We start from the raw sequence: 15,327 nt of genomic DNA, 5'->3' as shown, positions 1-15,327 counted from the left end.
GACATTACTTCCGTGGAGGAAAGTGCGCATGGTGACTGTTGTATTCAATCCCGATGCAATTTCTGTGATTCAACAACACTCTCATAGTCCACAGATTACAGAATGCCTCCAAATGTGCATCGGAAACTACTACTGGTGTTCCAGGGAACGATCAAAGCGTAGACTCTTTGAGACATTACTCCCATGGAGGAAAATTGCGCATGGTGACTGTTGTATTCAATCCCGATACAATATCTGACTTTCATCAAAACTCTGATAGTCCACAGATTACAGAATGCCTCCAGATGTGCATCGGAAACTACTACTGGTCTTGCAGGGAACGATCAGAGCGTGGACTGTTTAAGACATTACTCCCATGGAGGAAAGTACGCATGGGGACTGTTGTATTCTATCCCGATGCAATTTCTGTGTTTCATCAACACTGATAGTCCACAGAGTACAGAATGCTCCCAGATGTGTATCGGAAACTACTACTGGTCTCCCAGGGAACGATCAAAGCGTAAACTGTTTGAGACATTACTCCCGTGGAGGAAGGTGAGCATAGTGACAGTTGTATTCAATCCCTTTGCAATTTCTGTGTTTCATCAACACTCTGATAGTCCACAGATTACAGAATGGCACCAGATGTGCATCGGAAACTACTACTTGTCTTCGAGAGAACGATCAAAGAGTAGACTGTTTGAGACATTGCTCCCATGGGGGAAAGTGCGCATGGTGACTGTTGTATTCAATCCCGATGTAATTTCTGTGTTTAATCAACACTTTGAAGGTCCACAGAATACAGAATGCCTCCAGATGTGCATCGGAAACTACTACTGGTCTTCCAAGAAGGATCAAAGCGTAGAGTGTTTGAGACATTACTCCCATGGAGGAAAGTGCGCATGGTGACTGTTGTATTCTATCCCGATGCAATTTCTGTGTTTCATCAACACTGATAGTCCACAGATTTCAGAATGCTCCCCGATGTGTATCGGAAACTAATACTGGTCTTCCAGGGAACGATCAAAGCGTAAACTGTTTGATAGATTTCTCCCAATGCAGGAAAGTGCGCATGGTGACTGTTGTATTCAATCCCGATGCAATTTCTGTGTTTCATCAACACTCTGATAGTCCACACTTTACAGAAGGCCCCAAGATGTGCATCGGAAACTACCTCTGGTCTTCCAGGGAACGATCCTAGCGTAGACTGTTTTGGACATTACTACCATATAGGAAAGTGCGCATGGTGACTGTTGTATTCATTCCCGATGCAATTTCAGTGTTTCATCAACATTTTGAAGGTCCACAGATTACAGAATGCCTCCAGATGTGCATAGGAAACTATTACTGGTCTTCCAGGAAACGATGAAAGCGTACAGTGCTTGAGACATTACTCCAATGGAGGAAAGTGCGCATGGTGACTGTTGTATTCAATCCCGCGGGAATTTCTGTGTTTCATCCACACTTTGAAGGTCCACAGATTACAGAATGCCTCCAGATGTGCATCGGAAACTACTACTGGTCATGAAGGGTACGATCAAAACGTAGACTGCTTGAGACATTAATCCCATGGAGGAAAGTGCGCATGGTGACTGTTGTATTTAATCCCGATGCAATTTCTGTGTTTTATCAACGCTCTGATATTCCTCACATTACAGAATGCCCGCTGATGAGCATCGGAAACTACTACAGGTCTTCCAGGGAACGATCAAAGCGTAAACTGTTTGAGACATTACTCCCAAGGAGGAAAGTGCGCATGGTGACTGTTGTATACAATCCAGATGCAATTTATGTGTTTCATCAACACTCTGTTAGTCCACACATTACAGAATGCCCCCAGATGTGCATCGGAAACTGCTACTGGTCTTCGAGGGAACGATCAAAGCGTATACTGTTTGAGACATTATTCCCATGGAGGAAAGTGCGCATGGTGACTGTTGTATTTAATCCCGATGCAATTTCTGTGTTTTATCAACGCTCTGATATTCCTCACATTACAGAATGCCCGCAGATGAGCATCGGAAACTACTACAGGTCTTCCAGGGAACGATCAAAGCGTAAACTGTTTGAGACATTACTCCCATGGAGGAAAGTGCGCATGGTGACTGTTGTATACAATCCCGATGCAATTTCTGTGTTTCATCAACACTCTGATAGTCCACAGATTTCAGAATGCCTCCAGATGTGCATCGGAAACTACTACTGGTCTTCTAGGGAACGATCAAAGCGTAGACTGTTTGAGTCATTACTCCAATGGAGGAAAGTGCGCATGGTGACTGTTGTATTCAATCCCGCGGCAATTTCTGTGTTTCATCAACACATTGAAGTTCCACAGACTACAGATTGACTCCAGATGTGCATCGGAAACTACTACTGGTCTTGAAGGGGAACGATCAAAGCGTAGACTGTTTGAGACATTACTCCCATGGAGGAAAGTGCGCATGGTGACTATTGTATTCAATCCCAATGCAATATCTGTGTTTCATCAACACTTTGAAGGTCCACAGATAACAGAATGTCTCCAGATGCGCATGGGAAACTACTACTGGTCTTCCATGAAACGATCAAAGCGTAGAGTGTTTGAGACATTACTCCCACGGAGGAAAGTGCGCATGGTGACTGTTGTATTCAATCCCGCGGCAATTTCTGTGTTTCATCAACACTTTGAAGGTCCACAGATTACAGAATGACTCCAGATGTGCATCGGAAACTACTACTGGTCTTGCAGGGAACGATCAAAGCGTAGACTGTTTGAGACATTACTCCCATGGATGAATGTGCGCATGGTGACTGTTGTATTTAATCCCGATGCAATTTCTGTGTTTCATTAATGCTCTGATATTCCACACATTACAGAATGCCTCCAGATGTGCATCGGAAACTACTACTCGTCTTCCAGGGAACGATCAAAGCGTAAACTGTTTGATAGATTTCTCCCAATGCAGGAAAGTGCGCATGGTGACTGTTGTATTCAATCCCGATGCAATTTCTGTGTTTCATCAACACTCTGATAGTCCACACTTTACAGAAGGCCCCAAGATGTGCATCGGAAACTACCTCTGGTCTTCCAGGGAACGATCCTAGCGTAGACTGTTTTGGACATTACTACCATATAGGAAAGTGCGCATGGTGACTGTTGTATTCATTCCCGATGCAATTTCAGTGTTTCATCAACATTTTGAAGGTCCACAGATTACAGAATGCCTCCAGATGTGCATAGGAAACTATTACTGGTCTTCCAGGAAACGATGAAAGCGTACAGTGCTTGCGACATTACTCCAATGGAGGAAAGTGCGCATGGTGACTGTTGTATTCAATCCCGCGGGAATTTCTGTGTTTCATCCACACTTTGAAGGTCCACAGATTACAGAATGCCTCCAGATGTGCATCGGAAACTACTACTGGTCATGAAGGGTACGATCAAAACGTAGACTGCTTGAGACATTAATCCCATGGAGGAAAGTGCGCATGGTGACTGTTGTATTCAATCCAGATGCAATTTATGTGTTTCATCAACACTCTGTTAGTCCACACATTACAGAATGCCCCCAGATGTGCATCGGAAACTGCTACTGGTCTTCGAGGGAACGATCAAAGCGTATACTGTTTGAGACATTATTCCCATGGAGGAAAGTGCGCATGGTGACTGTTGTATTTAATCCCGATGCAATTTCTGTGTTTTATCAACGCTCTGATATTCCTCACATTACAGAATGCCCGCAGATGAGCATCGGAAACTACTACAGGTCTTCCAGGGAACGATCAAGGCGTAAACTGTTTGAGACATTACTCCCATGGAGGAAAGTGCGCATGGTGACTGTTGCATACAATCCCGATGCAATTTCTGTGTTTCATCAACACTCTGATAGTCCACAGATTTCAGAATGCCTCCAGATGTGCATCGGAAACTACTACTGGTCTTCTAGGGAACGATCAAAGCGTAGACTGATAGAGACATTTCTCCCAAGGAGGAAAGTGCGCATGGTGACTGTCGTATTCAATCCCGATGCAATTTCTGTGTTTCATCAATACTCTGATAGTCCACAGATTACAGAATGACTCCAGATGTGCATCGGAAACTACTACTTGTCTTCCAGGGAACGATCAAAAACGTTGACTCTTTGAGACATTACTCCCTTGGAAGAACGTGCGCATGGTGACTGTTGTATTCATTCAAGATGCAATTTCAGTGTTTCATCAACACTTTGCAGGTCCACAGATTACAGAATGCCTCCAGATGCGCATGGGAAACTACTACTGGTCTTCCATGAAACGATCAAAGCGTAGAGTGTTTGAGACATTACTCCCATGGAGGAAAGTGCGCATGGTGACTGTTGTATTCAATCCCGCGGCAATTTCTGTGTTTCATAAACACATTGAAGTTCCACAGATTACAGATTGACTCCAGATGTGCATCGGAAACTACTACTGGTCTTGAAGGGGAACGATCAAAGCGTAGACTGTTTGAGACATTACTCCCATGGAGGAAAGTGCGCATGGTGACTATTGTATTCAATCCCAATGCAATATCTGTGTTTCATCAACACTTTGAAGGTCCACAGATAACAGAATGTCTCCAGATGCGCATGGGAAACTACTACTGGTCTTCCATGAAACGATGAAAGCGTAGAGTGTTTGAGACATTACTCCCACGGAGGAAAGTGCGCATGGTGACTGTTGTATTCAATCCCGCGGCAATTTCTGTGTTTCATCAACACTCTGATAGTCCACACATTACAGAATGCCCCCAGATGTGCATCAGAAACTACTACTGGTTTTCCAGGGAACGATCAAAGCGTAAACTGTTTGAGACATTACTGCCATGGAGGAAAATGCGCATGGTGACTGTTGTATTCAATCCCGATGCAATTTCTGTGTTTCATCAACACGTTGAAAGTCCACAGATTGCAGAATGCCTCCAGATGTGCATCGGAAACTACTACTGGTCTTCCACGAATCGATTAAAGCGTAGAGTGTTTGAGACATTACTCCCATGGAGGAAAGTGCGCATGGTGACTGTTGTATACAATCCAGATGCAATTTATGTGTTTCATCAACACTCTGTTAGTCCACACATTACAGAATGCCCCCAGATGTGCATCGGAAACTGCTACTGGTCTTCGAGGGAACGATCAAAGCGTATACTGTTTGAGACATTATTCCCATGGAGGAAAGTGCGCATGGTGACTGTTGTATTTAATCCCGATGCAATTTCTGTGTTTTATCAACGCTCTGATATTCCTCACATTACAGAATGCCCGCAGATGAGCATCGGAAACTACTAGAGGTCTTCCAGGGAACGATCAAAGCGTAAACTGTTTGAGACATTACTCCCATGGAGGAAAGTGCGCATGGTGACTGTTGTATACAATCCCGATGCAATTTCTGTGTTTCATCAACACTCTGATAGTCCACAGATTTCAGAATGCCTCCAGATGTGCATCGGAAACTACTACTGGTCTTCTAGGGAACGATCAAAGCGTAGACTGTTTGAGTCATTACTCCAATGGAGGAAAGTGCGCATGGTGACTGTTGTATTCAATCCCGCGGCAATTTCTGTGTTTCATCAACACATTGAAGTTCCACAGATTACAGATTGACTCCAGATGTGCATCGGAAACTACTACTGGTCTTGAAGGGGAACGATCAAAGCGTAGACTGTTTGAGACATTACTCCCATGGAGGAAAGTGCGCATGGTGACTATTGTATTCAATCCCAATGCAATATCTGTGTTTCATCAACACTTTGAAGGTCCACAGATAACAGAATGTCTCCAGATGCGCATGGGAAACTACTACTGGTCTTCCATGAAACGATCAAAGCGTAGAGTGTTTGAGACATTACTCCCACGGAGGAAAGTGCGCATGGTGACTGTTGTATTCAATCCCGCGGCAATTTCTGTGTTTCATCAACACTTTGAAGGTCCACAGATTACAGAATGACTCCAGATGTGCATCGGAAACTACTACTGGTCTTGCAGGGAACGATCAAAGCGTAGACTGTTTGAGACATTACTCCCATGGAGGAAAGTGCGCATGGTGCCTGTTGTGATCAATCCCGATGCAATTTCTGTGTTTCATCAACACTCTGATAGTCTACACATTACAGAATGCCCCCAGATGTGCATCAGAAACTACTACTGGTTTTCCAGGGAACGATCAAAGCGTAAACTGTTTGAGACATTACTCCCATGAAGGAAAGTGCGCATAGTGACTGTTGTATACTATCCCGATGCAATTTCTGTGTTTCATCAACACTCTGATAGTCCACAGATTTCAGAATGCCTCCAGATGTGCATCGGAAACTACTACTGGTCCTCCAGGGAACGATCAAAGCGTAGACTGTTTGAGTCATTACTCCAATGGAGGAAAGTGCGCATGGTGACTGTTGTATTCAATCCCGATGCAATTTCTGTGTTTCAACAACACTCTCATAGTCCACAGATTACAGAATGCCTCCAGATGTGCATCGGAAACTACTACTGGTGTTCCAGCTAGCGATCAAAGCGTAGACTCTTTGAGACATTACTCCCATGGAGGAAAATTGCGCATGGTGACTGTTGTATTCAATCCCGATGCATTTTCTGTGTTTCATCAACACTCTGATAGTGCACACATTACAGAAGGCCCCAAAATGTACATCGGAAACTACTACTGGTCTTGCAGGGAACGATTTAAGCGTAGACTGTTTGAGACATTACTCCCATGGATGAATGTGCGCATGGTGACTGTTGTATTTAATCCCGATGCAATTTCTGTGTTTCATTAATGCTCTGATATTCCACACATTACAGAATGCCTCCAGATGTGCATCGGAAACTACTACTCGTCTTCCAGGGAACGATCAAAGCGTAAACTGTTTGATAGATTTCTCCCAATGCAGGAAAGTGCGCATGGTGACTGTTGTATTCAATCCCGATGCAATTTCTGTGTTTCATCAACACTCTGATAGTCCACACTTTACAGAAGGCCCCAAGATGTGCATCGGAAACTACCTCTGGTCTTCCAGGGAACGATCCTAGCGTAGACTGTTTTGGACATTACTACCATATAGGAAAGTGCGCATGGTGACTGTTGTATTCATTCCCGATGCAATTTCAGTGTTTCATCAACATTTTGAAGGTCCACAGATTACAGAATGCCTCCAGATGTGCATAGGAAACTATTACTGGTCTTCCAGGAAACGATGAAAGCGTACAGTGCTTGAGACATTACTCCAATGGAGGAAAGTGCGCATGGTGACTGTTGTATTCAATCCCGCGGGAATTTCTGTGTTTCATCCACACTTTGAAGGTCCACAGATTACAGAATGCCTCCAGATGTGCATCGGAAACTACTACTGGTCATGAAGGGTACGATCAAAACGTAGACTGCTTGAGACATTAATCCCATGGAGGAAAGTGCGCATGGTGACTGTTGTATTCAATCCAGATGCAATTTATGTGTTTCATCAACACTCTGTTAGTCCACACATTACAGAATGCCCCCAGATGTGCATCGGAAACTGCTACTGGTCTTCGAGGGAACGATCAAAGCGTATACTGTTTGAGACATTATTCCCATGGAGGAAAGTGCGCATGGTGACTGTTGTATTTAATCCCGATGCAATTTCTGTGTTTTATCAACGCTCTGATATTCCTCACATTACAGAATGCCCGCAGATGAGCATCGGAAACTACTACAGGTCTTCCAGGGAACGATCAAGGCGTAAACTGTTTGAGACATTACTCCCATGGAGGAAAGTGCGCATGGTGACTGTTGCATACAATCCCGATGCAATTTCTGTGTTTCATCAACACTCTGATAGTCCACAGATTTCAGAATGCCTCCAGATGTGCATCGGAAACTACTACTGGTCTTCTAGGGAACGATCAAAGCGTAGACTGATAGAGACATTTCTCCCAAGGAGGAAAGTGCGCATGGTGACTGTCGTATTCAATCCCGATGCAATTTCTGTGTTTCATCAATACTCTGATAGTCCACAGATTACAGAATGACTCCAGATGTGCATCGGAAACTACTACTTGTCTTCCAGGGAACGATCAAAAGCGTTGACTCTTTGAGACATTACTCCCTTGGAAGAACGTGCGCATGGTGACTGTTGTATTCATTCAAGATGCAATTTCAGTGTTTCATCAACACTTTGCAGGTCCACAGATTACAGAATGCCTCCAGATGCGCATGGGAAACTACTACTGGTCTTCCATGAAACGATCAAAGCGTAGAGTGTTTGAGACATTACTCCCATGGAGGAAAGTGCGCATGGTGACTGTTGTATTCAATCCCGCGGCAATTTCTGTGTTTCATCAACACATTGAAGTTCCACAGATTACAGATTGACTCCAGATGTGCATCGGAAACTACTACTGGTCTTGAAGGGCAACGATCAAAGCGTAGACTGTTTGAGACATTACTCCCATGGAGGAAAGTGCGCATGGTGACTATTGTATTCAATCCCAATGCAATATCTGTGTTTCATCAACACTTTGAAGGTCCACAGATAACAGAATGTCTCCAGATGCGCATGGGAAACTACTACTGGTCTTCCATGAAACGATCAAAGCGTAGAGTGTTTGAGACATTACTCCCACGGAGGAAAGTGCGCATGGTGACTGTTGTATTCAATCCCGCGGCAATTTCTGTGTTTCATCAACACTTTGAAGGTCCACAGATTACAGAATGACTCCAGATGTGCATCGGAAACTACTACTGGTCTTGCAGGGAACGATCAAAGCGTAGACTGTTTGAGACATTACTCCCATGGAGGAAAGTGCGCAAGGTGCCTGTTGTGATCAATCCCGATGCAATTTCGGTGTTTCATCAACACTCTGATAGTCCACACATTACAGAATGCCCCCAGATGTGCATCAGAAACTACTACTGGTTTTCCAGGGAACGATCAAAGCGTAAACTGTTTGAGACATTACTGCCATGGAGGAAAATGCGCATGGTGACTGTTGTATTCAATCCCGATGCAATTTCTGTGTTTCATCAACACGTTGAACGTCCACAGATTGCAGAATGCCTCCAGATGTGCATCGGAAACTACTACTGGTCTTCCACGAATCGATTAAAGCGTAGAGTGTTTGAGACATTACTCCCATGGAGGAAAGTGCGCATGGTGACTGTTGTATTCAATCCCGCGGCAATTTCTGTGTTTCATCAACACTTTGAAGGTCCACAGATTACAGAATGACTCCAGATGTGCATCGGAAACTACTACTGGTCTTGCAGGGAACGATCAAAGCGTAGACCGTTTGAGACATTACTCCCATGTAGGAAAGTGGCCATGGTGACTGTTGTATTCAATCCCGATGCAATTTATGTGTTTCAACAGCACTCTGATAGTCCACACATTACTGAATGCAACCAGATGTTCATCAGAAACTACTACTGGTCTTCCAGGGAACGATCAAAACATAAACTGTATGATACATTACTCCCATTGAGGAAAGTGCGCATGGTGACTGTTGTATTCAATCCCGATGCAATTTCTGTGTTTCATCAACACTCTGATAGTCCACACATTACAGAAGGCCCCAAAATGTACATCGGAAACTACTACTGGTCTTGCAGGGAACGATTTAAGCGTAGACTGTTTGAGACATTACTCCCATGGATGAATGTGAGCATGGTGACTGTTGTATACAATCCCAATGCAATTTCTGTGTTTCATCAACACTCTGATAGTCGACAGATTTCAGAATGCATCCAGATGTGCATCGGAAACTACTACTGGTCTTGCAGTTAACGATCAAAGCGAGGACTCTTTGAGACATTACTCCCATGAAGGAAAGTGCGCATGGTGACTGTTGTATACTATCCCGATGCAATTTCTGTGTTTCATCAACACACTGATAGTCCACAGATTTCAGATTGCCTCCAGATGTGCATCGGAAACTACTACTGGTCCTCCAGGGAACGATCAAAGCGTAGACTGTTTGAGTCATTACTCCAATGGAGGAAAGTGCGCATGGTGACTGTTGTATTCAATCCCGATGCAATTTCTGTGTTTCATCAACACTCTGATAGTTCACACATTACAGAAGACCCCCAGATGTGCATCGGAAACTACTACTGGTCTTGCAGGGAACGATCAAAGCGTAGACTGTTTGAGACATTACTCTCATGGAGGAAAGTGCGCATGGTGCCTGTCGTGTTCAATCCCGATGAAATTTCTGTGTTTCATCAACACTCTGATAGTCCACACATTACAGAATGCCCCCAGATGTGCATCGGAAACTACCACTGGTCTTCCAGGGAACGATCAAAGCGTAACCTGTTTGAGACATTACTCCCATGGAGGAAAGTGCGCATGGTGACTTTTGTATTTAATCCCGATGCAATTTCTGTGTTTCATCAACGCTCTGATATTCCACATAATACAAAATGCCCCAGATGTGCATCGGAAACTACTACTGGTCTTATAGGGAACGATCAAAGCGTAAATTGTTTGAGACATTACTCCCATGAAGGAAAGTGGCCATTGTGACTGTTGTATTCAATCCCGATGCAATATCTGTGTTTCAACAACACTCTCATAGTCCACAGATTACTGAATGCCTCCAGATGTGCATCGGAAACTACTACTGTTGTTCCAGGGAACGATCAAAGCGTAGACTGTTTGAGACATTACTCCCATGGAGGAAAATTGCGCATGGTGACTGTTGTATTCAATCCCGATACAGTTTCTGTGTTTCATCAACACTCTGATAGTCCACAGAATACAGAATGCCTCCAGATGTGCATCGGAAACTACTACTGGTTTTCCAGGGAACGATCAAAGCGTAAACTGTTTGAGACATTACTCCCATGGAGGAAAGTACGCATGGTGACTGTTGTATTCTATCCCGATGCAATTTCTGTGTTTCATCAACACTGATAGTCCACAGATTACAGAATGCTCCCAGATGTGTATCGGAAACGACTACTGGACTCCCAGGGAACGATCAAAGCGTAAACTGTTTGAGACATTACTCCCGTGGAGGAAGGTGCGCATAGTGACTGTTGTATTCAATCCCGATGCAATTTATGTGTTTCATCAACACTCCGATAGGCCACAGATTACAGAATGGCACCAGATGTGCATCGGAAACTACTACTTGTCTTCGAGAGAACGATCAACCGTAGAATGTTTGAGACATTACTCCCATGCAGGAAAGTGCGCATGGTGACTGTTGTATTCAATCCCGATGTAATTTCTGTGTTTCAACAACACTTTGAAGGTCCACAGATTACAGAATGCCTCCAGATGTGCATCGGAAACTACTACTGGTCTTCCAGGGAACGATCCTAGGTTAGACTGTTTTGGACATTACTCCCATATAGGAAAGTGCGCATGGTGACTGTTGTATTCATTCCCGATGCAATTTCTGTGTTTCATCAACACTCTGAATGTCCACAGATTACAGAATGACCCCAGATGTGCATCGGAAACTACTACTTGTCTTCCAGGGAACGATCAAAGCGTTGACTGTTTGAGACATTACTCCCATGGAGGAAAGTGCGCATGGTGACTGTTGTATTCAATCCCGCGGGAATTTCTGTGTTTCATCCACACTTTGAAGGTCCACAGATTACAGAATGCTTCCAGATGTGCATCGGAAACTACTACTGGTCTTGCAGGGTACGATCAAAACGTAGACTGCTTGAGACATTACTCCCATGGAGGAAAGTGCGCATGGTGACTGTTGTATTCAATCCAGATGCAATTTATGTGTTTCATCAACACTCTGTTAGTCCACACATTACAGAATGCCCCCAGATGTGCATCGGAAACTACTACTGGTCTTCGAGGGAACGATCAAAGCGTAAACTGTTTGAGACATTACTCCCATGGAGGAAACTGCGCATGGTGACTGTTGTATTTAATCCCGATGCAATTTCTGTGTTTCATCAACGCTCTGATATTTATCACATTACAGAATGCCCCCAGATGTGCATCGGAAACTACTACTGGTCTTCCAGGGAACGATCAAAGCGTAAACTGTTTGAGACATTACTCCCATGGAGGAAAGTGCGCAAGGTGACTGTTGTATACAATCCAGATGCAATTTCTGTGTTTCATCAACACTCTGATAGTCCACAGATTACAGAATGACACCAGATGTGCATCGGAAACTACTACTTGTCTTCCAGGGAACCATCAAAAGCGTTGACTGTTTGAGACATTACTCCCTTGGAGGAACGTGCGCATGGTGACTTTTGTATTCATTCAAGATGCAATTTCAGTGTTTCATCAACACTTTGAAGGTCCACAGATTACAGAATGCCACCAGATGCGCATGGGAAACTACTACTGGTCTTCCATGAAACGATCAAAGCGTAGAGTGTTTGAGACATTACTCCCATGGAGGAAAGTGCGCATTGTGACTGTTGTATTCAATCCCGCGGCAATTTCTGTGTTTCATCAACAGTTTGAAGGTCCACAGATTACAGAATGCCTCCAGATGTGCATCGGAAACTACTACTGGTCTTGCAGGGAACGATCAAAGCGTAGACTGTTTGAGACATTACTCCCATGGAGGAAAGTGCGCATGGTGACTGTTGTATTCAATCCCGATGCAATTTCTGTGTTTCAACAACACTCTCATAGTCCACAGATTACAGAATGCCTCCAGATGTGCATCGGAAACTACTACTGGTGTTCCAGGGAACGATCAAAGCGTAGACTGTTTGAGACATTACTCCCATGGATAAAAATTGCGCATGGTGACGGTTGTATTCAATCCCGATACAATTACTGTGTTTCATCAACACTCTGATAGTTCACACATTACAGAAGGCCATCAGATGTGCATCGGAAACTGCTACTGGTCTTCCAGGGAACGATCAAAGCGTAAACTGTTTGAGACATTACTGTCATGGAGGAAAATGCGCATGGTGACTGTTGTATTCAATCCCGATGCAATTTCTGTGTTTCATCAACACGTTGAAGGTCCACAGATTGCAGAATGCCTCCAGATGTGCATCGGAAACTACTACTGGTCTTCCAGGAATAGATTAAAGCGTAGAGTGTTTGAGACATTACTCCCATGGAGTAAAGTGCGTATGGTGACTGTTGTATTCAATCCCGCGGCAATTTCTGTGTTTCATCAACAGTTTGAAGGTCCGCAGATTACAGAATGACTCCAGATGTGCATCGGAAACTACTACTGGTCTTGCAGGGATCGATCAAAGCGTAGACCGTTTGAGACATTACTCCCATGTAGGAAAGTGGCTATGGTGACTGTTGTATTCAATCCCGATGCAATTTATGTGTTTCAACAGCACTCTGATAGTCCACACATTACTGAATGCCCCCAGATGTTCATCGGAAACTACTACTGGTCTTTCAGGGAACGATCAAAGCATAAACTGTATGATACATTACTCCCATGGAGGAAAGTGCGCATGGTGACTGTTGTATTCAATCCCGATGCAATTTCTGTGTTTCATCAACACTCTGATAGTCCACACATTACAGAAGGCCCCAAAATGTACATCGGAAACTACTACTGGTCTTGCAGGGAACGATTTAAGCGTAGACTGTTTGAGACATTACTCCCATGGATGAATGTGCGCATGGTGCCTGTTGTGTTCAATCCCGATGCAATTTCTGTGTTTCATCAACACTCTGATAGTCCACACATTACAGAATGCCCCCAGTTGTGCATCGGAAACTACTACTGGTTTTCCAGGGAACGATCAAAGCGTAAACTGTTTGAGACATTACTCCCATGGAGGAAAGTGCGCATGGTGCCTGTTGTGATCAATCCCGATGCAATTTCTGTGTTTCATCAACACTCTGATAGTCCACACATTACAGAATGCCCCCAGATGAGCATCAGAAACTACTACTGGTTTTCCAGGGAACGATCAAAGCGTAAACTGTTTGAGATATTACTCCCATGAAGGAAAGTGCGCATGGTGACTGTTGTATTCAATCCCACGGCAATTTCTGTGTTTCATCAACACTTTGAAGGTCCACAGATTACAGAATGACTCCAGATGTGCATCGGAAACTACTACTGGTCTTGCAGGGAACGATCAAAGCGTAGACCGTTTGAGACATTACTCCCATGTAGGCAAGTGGCCATGGTGACTGTTGTATTCAATCCCGATGCAATTTCTGTGTTTCATCAACACTTTGAAGGTCCACAGATAACAGAATGACTCCAGATGTGCATCGGAAACTACTGCTGGTCTTGCAGGGAACGATCATATCGTAGACCGATTGAGACATTACTCCAATGGAGGAAAGTGCGCATGGTGCCTATTGTGTTCAATCCCCATGAAATTTCTGTGTTTCATCAACACTCTGATAGTCCACACATTACAGAATGCCCCCAGATGTGAATCGGAAACTACTACTGGTCTTCCAGGGAACGACCAAAGCGTAACCTGTTTGAGACATTACTCCCATGGAGGAAAGTGCGCATGGTGACTTTTGTATTTAATGGCGATGCAATTTCTGTGTTTCATCAACGCTCTGATATTCCACATAATACAAAATGCCCCAGATGTGCATCGGAAACTACTACTGGTCTTTTAGGGAACGATCAAAGCGTAAATTGTTTGAGACATTACTCCCATGAAGGAAAGTGGCCATGGTGACTGTTGTATTAAATCCCCATGAAATTTCTGTGTTTCATCAACACTCTGATAGTCCACAGATTTCAGAATGTATCCAGATGTGCATCGGAAACTACTACTGGTCCTCCAGGGAACGATCAAAGCGTAGACTGTTTGAGACATTACTCCAATGGAGGAAAGTGCGCATGGTGACTGTTGTATTCAATCCCGATGCAATTTCTGCGTTTCAACAACACTCTCATAGTCTACAGATTACTGAATGCCTCCAGATGTGCATTGGAAACTACTACTGTTGTTCCAGGGAACGATCAAAGCGTAGACTGTTTGAGACATTACTCCCATGGAGGAAAATTGCGCATGGTGACTGTTGTATTCAATCCCGATACAGTTTCTGTGTTTCATCAACACTCTGATAGTCCACAGATTACAGAATGCTCCCAGATGTGTATCGGAAACTTCTACTGGTCTCCCAGGGAACGATCAAAGCGTAAACTGTTTGAGACATTACTCCCGTGGAGGAAGGTGCGCATAGTGACTGTTGTACTCAATCCCGATGCAATTTATGTGTTTCATCAACACTCTGAATGTCCACAGATTACAGAATGACCCCAGATGTGCATCGGAAACTACTACTTGTCTTCCAGGGAACGATAAAAGCGTTGACTGTTTGAGACATTACTCCCATGGAGGAAAGTGCGGATGGTGACTGTTGTATTCAATCCCGCGGGAATTTCTGTGTTTCATCCACACTTTGAAGGTCCACAGATTACAGAA

The sequence above is a fragment of the Schistocerca gregaria genome, chromosome 7, assembly GCF_023897955.1.
Source record: "Schistocerca gregaria isolate iqSchGreg1 chromosome 7, iqSchGreg1.2, whole genome shotgun sequence".
Taxonomy (NCBI): Eukaryota; Metazoa; Arthropoda; class Insecta; order Orthoptera; family Acrididae; genus Schistocerca; species Schistocerca gregaria.
Note: the sequence above shows the minus strand (reverse complement) of the source record.